We start from the raw sequence: 7,257 nt of genomic DNA, 5'->3' as shown, positions 1-7,257 counted from the left end.
ATTATTATTATTATTACAGTGTGTGTAGGATAGTATTGCAGAGATCGGTGCGATCTCGGTGGGGCGAAGGGCCTGTTTCCGCACTGTATCTCTAAACAAAACAAAAAAAAACTAAAACTGGGTGTTGGAAGGAAGCTGTTCCTGAAGCTGATCGTGAAGGACCTCAAGCTTCTGTATCTCCTGCTCGACGGAAGCAATGAGAAGAGGTGGGAATCCCTGATAATATATACTGCCTTCTCGAGGCAGCATCTTCCTGAGACCACGATGACGTGTGAAGCTGGGAGTGTTGGTTTGGATCCCGGCAGTGGAGGCATCAGCATTGTTGTTCCAGGTGTGGAATAGTGCAGCCCGCTCCAGTAGGATGCTGCGATTCACGCTGGCCATCAGTGGCCAACTCAGCAGTGACCAAGCAGTGACCAGGTACCACTGGCCATGTTTGTGCTTGTTCATAAATTCATAAGTTCCGGAGGCAGAATTAGGTCATTCGGCCCATTGTCTACTCTGCCAGTAAATCATGGCTGATCTTTCTTTCTCCTGCTTTCTCCCCATAATCCCTGACACCCTAACTAAGTGTGGCACGGTCTGGCCATCCGCGAGTCACAGCACCAGGCGGAAGAGGGCTCTGCCCGAGCCGGCTGCCTGCCCCTTTTCCGGCGGTACATCCGTGCCTGGGTGGGGTTAGAAAGGGAATATGCCCTGTCCACGGGCACCCTGGGGGAGTTCCGGGAACGCTGGGGGTTGAATGCATCCTCAATAAGGATTATAACATAGTTGTATAGTAGTTTATTTTGGTTATTTGTTTGTATTGTATTATGGTGGTGGGTTCTGGTTTGTTTTATTGTAGTGTCAATATTATTGTTTAATAATTGAATACATTTCTTGATAAATTTAAAAAAGAGTGGCACGGTGGCAAAGTGTTAGAGTTGCTGCCTTACAGGGGCAGAGACATGCGTTTGATCCTGAAAACAGGTATTGACCGGACAGTGACTGCATGTTCTCCTCGTGGCCTATGTTGGTTTTCTCCAGTACTTCTGGTTTCCTCCCACACTCCAAAGACGTACAGGTTTGTAGGCTAATTGGCTTGGTATAATTGTAAATTGTCCCTAGTGTGTGTAGGATACCGTAAGTGTGCAAGGATCGCTGGTTGGCGCAGACTCGGTGGGTGGAAGGGCCTGTATCCGCGCTGTATCTCCACACTAAACTAAACTTATTCATAAGTTGATTACCCTTCAACGTTGCCGATCAATGTTACAGGGCCTTCAGCAGCCATTGTGTTTGGCTGCTGATCATCAGATGCCAATACCCTGTTGTTTGTGGCCCGGGTATTCCAGGAGCTCGCACAGTGGTGTGGCCGGGGGAGACGAAGGAGTGTGGAGAGTGAAACAAGATTCAAAACAGGAGATAGACACAAAATGCTGCAGTAACTCAACGGGTCAGGCAGCATCCCTGGAGAAAAAGTAAAGCTGACATTTCAGGTCAGAACCCTTCTTCAAATCAGGAGAAGTCAGTGGTCTAAGAAGAAAAAGTTGGACCTTGTACCCCAGAGAACACTGTCAGTTTGCTACCTTTGTTGTGGAGGATCAATTATCTGAAATAGCTGGAGCAAGTTCACAAGTTATAGGAGTAGAATTAGGCCAATCGGCCCACTGAATCCACTCCGCCATTTCATCATGGCTGATTTCTCCCTCCTAATCCCATTTTCCTGCCTTCTCCCCATAACCCTTGACACCCGATCTAATCAAGAATTTGTTTATCTCTGCCTTTCAGAGTCATTCGTAACTGTCACCATATGTCATGTTGTTACTTGTGGGCGGAGCACCAAGGCAAATTCCTTGTATGTGAATACTTGGCCAATAAACATACTTACTTACTTAAAAATATCCACTGAAGGCCTCCACAGCCCTCTGTGGCAATGAGTTCCACAGATGAACTATCCTCTGACTAAAGTTGTTCCTCCTCACCTCCTTTCTAAAAGAATGCCCATTAATTCTGAGGCTATGACCTCTTGTCATAGATGCTTCCACCATCCTTTCCACATCTATGCCTTTCATTATTCTGTAAGTTTCAATGAGCTCCCTCCCTCAACTTTCTAAACAGCAGCGAACAGAGGTCCAGTGCTGTCAAACGCACATCATGTGAGAACCCACTCATTCCAGGAATCATTCTTGCTAACCTCCTCTGGACCCTCTCCAGAGGCAGCACATCCTTCCTCAGATATCGGGCCGTTATGGGAACGTTAACTAATTTTTGTTCAATGAAGGCCAGGTAATATTTCCTGAATAATAAGCATGTGATGTGATGTGATGTTGGCCATTGTGTGCTGTGCTGAATGAATCAGGAACTTATCAAAATAAAAAGACCCGAAAAATATCCAATAACCAATCCAAAATAAAACCACAAGATGATTCCACAGCATAAAATTGTCCACCTTTGTATTGCTGATTTCATAGTCCAACTGCAAGATGGCGCAGCTGCCTTACAATTTAGAGACCCACCTTCGATGCTGACCACATGGGTGCTGTCTGTGTGGAGTTTGCCCGTTCTCCCAATTGACCACATGGGTTTTCTCCGGGTGCTCCAGTTTCCTCTCGCACTCCAAAAATGTGCAGGTTTGCAGGTTAATTTGTTTCGTTAAAAATGTAAGTTGTCCCTAGTGTGTAGGCTAGTGTAGGGTTGATCGCTGGTCAGTGCGGGCTCGGTGGCCCGAAGGGCCTGCTTTCATGCTGTGTCTCTAAAGAAAATTCCAGTAAAGTCTGTTGTTCTAAGCTGCTGGTATTTGTTTCCATAAAATCAATTGATCATTTGATGGACTCATGAGTTGATTTTACCCAGCATTGACAGTGGCAGACTTTATACTTCCCTCTCCTCCTGGGTCCCACAGAGCATCCATGATCAATGTCGTCACTTCCGCATTAGAGGAAGGATGGGGAGGCTGGTTTGCGTGATGGTCGGGACTACATCCACAACTCTCTGCAGTGCCCTGGGGACTTGGCAGAGTGTTACCAAACCAAGCAGCAGTGCATCCCAATAGGATGCTTTCTATGGTGTAGAATTGAGTAAGAGTTGTTGGAGATAAGCCAAACCACCTCATTCTTCTGAGGAAATAGATGTATTAATGTGCTTGCTTCGCCATAGCTTCAATGTGAAGATGGCACTAAGACCGGCCACTTTCTGCATGATGATCCCAGACGTGGATCTGCAAGCACTCAATGTACTCAATGCACTCTGCAACATCTGCAACATCTGCAGGCACTCCTCTCCTCTAAGCCTCTTCTCCAACAACAGCATTTCTTATTTTATCTGTAGATTATAGACGGCTAAAAGTATAGTCTTTCTGCTGACTGGAGGGCACGCAACAAAAAAACTTATCACTGTACCTCATTACACGCAACACTAAATGAAACTAAACTAAACTAAACTAAGCTAAGCTAAACTAAACTAAACTAATGTGGTTGGTCCAGGACAAATTGTTGGTGATATTTACACATAGGAGCATAAGGCTCTCAACCATCTTCACTTCTGCACTTTTGAGAAGAGCAAATGGGAAGATACAGAATGCAGAATATAGTTCTCAGCATTGAAGCACACCAGCTCCAGAGACAAAGTCCAATGACCGCAATGGGACAGAGGTGAATCGGACAGTACCTTAGCTGAAAGAAGGGTCACTCAGAAGCCTGAGACTGGAGGGGAAGAAGCTCTTCCTGAGTCTGATGGTGCTCACTTTCCAGCTTGTACCTTCTGCCTGATGGAAGTGGGGAGAAGAAGAAATAACTGGGTTGGGACAAGTCTTTATTGTGTTTCTTGAGGCAGCGTGTAGTGCAGATGGAATCAGTAGTGGGGAGTCTGGTTTATGTGATGGACTGGGCTTTATCTTTAACTCTGCGATTACCTGCAGCCTTGGGCAGAGCTATTCCCAGACCAAGCTGTGATGTATCCCAGCAGTATGTTTTCTATAGTGCATCTGTGAAAGTTTACAAGAGTCATTGGAGACGTGCCGAATTTACTCAGTCTCCTGAGGCGGTAGGAATGGTTTATCAATAGCTGGAAGGAGGTTCTAATTCTAATTTTAATCTGTAATATTTCCACTGTTCATTCTCCCCAATCAGTTAGAATCTGGTGCCCTGCCCACTGCCTTTGGCTCCATCAATCACAGCCTGTCACTCTGCCATCTCTCTAACAGGCTTTTGTCACCACGTCTGAGCTTGGCGTTGATTCCAGCCCTTCTTGCTGCAGCAGATGCATTGTGAGATGCTGAGAACAGAATGTCTATCAGATGTTGTACAAGGCAGTTTTCCAGAGAACTATTCTCCTGGTCTGAATGGAGCTGCACTGTCTCAAGTAACGAGTTGCATGCTGGACCGATGAACATTGACGCACTGCCAACAGAGTGAGCCTGCCAAGAATATTAACTAAATGCCTACTCCTTATTCTTAAACTGTGACACCTGGTTCTAGACTCCGCCAACATCAGGAACATTTTCCTGCATCTAGCCTGTCCAATCCCTTAAGAATTTTATGTTTCTATAAGATGCCCTTTCATCCTTCTAAATTCCAGTGAATATAAGCCCAGTCAATCCATGATTTCATCATATGTCAATCACATAGTACACACAAAGCTGCAGCACAGGAACAGGCCCTTTGGCCCACAATATCTGTGCTGAAATTAAAGTATGCAAGAGGATGGGTCTTACTCTCAACATTTACAAGAGCAAGGACTATGATATAGTTGGCATCACGGAGACATGGCTCCAGGGTGACCAAGGCTGGGAGCTGAACATCCAGGGATATTCAATATTCAGGAGGGATAGAGAGAAAGGAAAAGGAGGTGGGGTAGCGTTACTGATTAGAGAGGAGATTAATGCAATGGAAAGGAAGGACATTAGTTTGGAGGATGTGGAATCGGTATGGGTAGAGCTGCGAAACACTAAGGGACAGAAAACGCTGGTGGGTGTTGTGTACAGGCCACCTAACAGTAGTAGTGAAGTTGGAGATGGTATCAAACAGGAAATTAGAAATGCGTGCGACAAAGGCAAAACAGTTATAATGGGTGACTTCAATCTACATATAGATTGGGTGAATCAAATTGGCAGGGGTGCTGAGGAAGAGGATTTCTTGGAATGTATGCGGGATAGTTATCTAAATCAACATGTAGAGGAACCAACGGGAGAGCAGGCTATTTTAGACTGGGTATTGAGTAATGAGGAAGGGTTAGTTAGCAATCTTGTTGTACGTGCCCCCTTGGGCAAGAGTGACCATAATATGGTTGAGTTCTTCATTAGGATGGAGAGTGACATTGTTAATTCAGAAACAATGGTTCTGAACTTAAAGAAACGTAACTTTGAGGGTATGAGATTGACTGGCAATTAATTCTAAAAGGGTTGACGGTGGATATGCAATGGAAGACATTTAAAGACTGCATGGAAGAACTACAAAAATTGTTCATCCCAGTTTGGCAAAAGAATAAATCAGGGAAGGTAGTACATCCGTGGATAACAAGGGAAATCAGGGATAGTATCAAAGCGAAGGATGATGCGTACAAATTAGCCAGAAAAAGCAGCATACTGGAGGACTGGGAGAAATTCAAAGACCAGCAGAGGAGGACAAAGGGCTTAATTAGGAAAGGAAAAATAGATTATGAAAGAAAACTGGCAGGGAACATAAAAACTGACTGCAAAAGTGTTTATAGATATGTGAAAAGAAAGAGATTAGTTAAAACAAATGTAGATTCCTTGCAGTCAGAAACAGGTGAGTTGATCATGGGGAACAAGGATATAGCGGACCAATTGAATAACTACTTTGGTTCCGTCTTCACTAAGGAAGACATAAATAATTTGCCGGAAATAGCAGGGGACCGCGGGTCAAAGGAGTTGGAGGAATTGAGTGAAATCCAGGTTAGCTGGGAAGTGGTGTTGGGTAAATTGAATGGATTAAAGGCCGATAAATCCCCAGGGCCAGATAGGCTGCATCCCAGAGTACTTAAGGAAGTAGCTCCAGAAATAGCGGATGCATTAGTAATAATCTTTCAAAACTCTTTAGATTCTGGAGTAGTTCCTGAAGATTGGCGGGTAGCAAACGTAACCCCACTTTTTAAGAAGGGAGGGAGAGAGAAAATGGGGAATTACAGACCAGTTAGTCTAACATCGGTAGTGGGGAAACTGCTAGAGTCAGTTATTAAAGATGGGATAGCAGCACATTTGGAAAGTGGTGAAATCATTGGACAAAGTCAGCATGGATTCACGAAAGGTAAATCATGTCTGACGAATCTTATAGAATTTTTCGAGGCTGTAACTAGTAGCGTGGATAGGGGAGAACCAGTGGATGTGGTGTATCTGGACTTCCAGAAGGCTTTCGACAAGGTCCCACATAAGAGATTAGTATACAAACTTAAAGCACACGGCATTGGGGGTTCAGTATTGATGTGGATAGAGAACTGGCTGGCAAACAGGAAGCAAAGAGTAGGAGTAAACGGGTCCTTTTCACAATGGCAGGCAGTGACTAGTGGGGTACTGCAAGGCTCAGTGCTGGGACCCCAGCTATTTACAATATATATTAATGATCTGGATGAGGGAATTGAAGGCAATATCTCCAAGTTTGCGGATGACACTAAGCTGGGGGGCAGTGTTAGCTGTGAGGAGGATGCTAGGAGACTGCAAGGTGACTTGGATAGGCTGGGTGAGTGGGCAAATGTTTGGCAGATGCAGTATAATGTGGATAAATGTGAGGTTATCCATTTTGGTGGCAAAAATGGGAAAGCAGACTATTATCTAAATGGTGGCCGATTGGGAAAGGGGGAGATGCAGCGAGACCTGGGTGTCATGGTACACCAGTCATTGAAGGTAGTCATGCAGGTGCAGCAGGCAGTAAAGAAAGCGAATGGTATGTTAGCTTTCATTGCAAAAGGATTTGAGTATAGGAGCAGGGAAGTTCTACTGCAGTTGTACAGGGTCTTGGTGAGACCACACCTGGAGTATTGCGTACAGTTTTGGTCTCCAAATCTGAGGAAGGACATTATTGCCATAGAGGGAGTGCAGAGAAGGTTCACCAGACTGATTCCTGGGATGTCAGGACTGTCTTATGAAGAAAGACTGAATAGACTTGGTTTGTACTCTCTAAAATTTAGGAGATTGAGAGGGGATCTTATAGAAATTTACAAAATTCTTAAGGGGTTGGACAGGCCAGATGCAGGAAGATTGTCCCCGTTGTTAGGGAAGTCCAGGACAAGGGGTCACAGCTTAAGGATAAGGGGGAAATCCTTTAA

The 7,257-nt window shown here is 44.8% G+C and overlaps 1 pseudogene; it reads left to right on the top strand.

The window, feature by feature from the left end:
• The first annotated feature begins 264 nt into the window (after positions 1-264).
• Positions 265-7,257, top strand: part of LOC129712224 (serum amyloid P-component-like) — a 32,768-nt pseudogene continuing 25,775 nt past the window's right edge.

The sequence above is a fragment of the Leucoraja erinacea genome, chromosome 32 (assembly GCF_028641065.1).
Source record: "Leucoraja erinacea ecotype New England chromosome 32, Leri_hhj_1, whole genome shotgun sequence".
Classification (NCBI taxonomy): Eukaryota; Metazoa; Chordata; class Chondrichthyes; order Rajiformes; family Rajidae; genus Leucoraja; species Leucoraja erinaceus.
The sequence above is the reverse complement of the archived record's forward strand: the minus strand, read 5'-3'. Positions and strand labels throughout refer to the sequence as shown.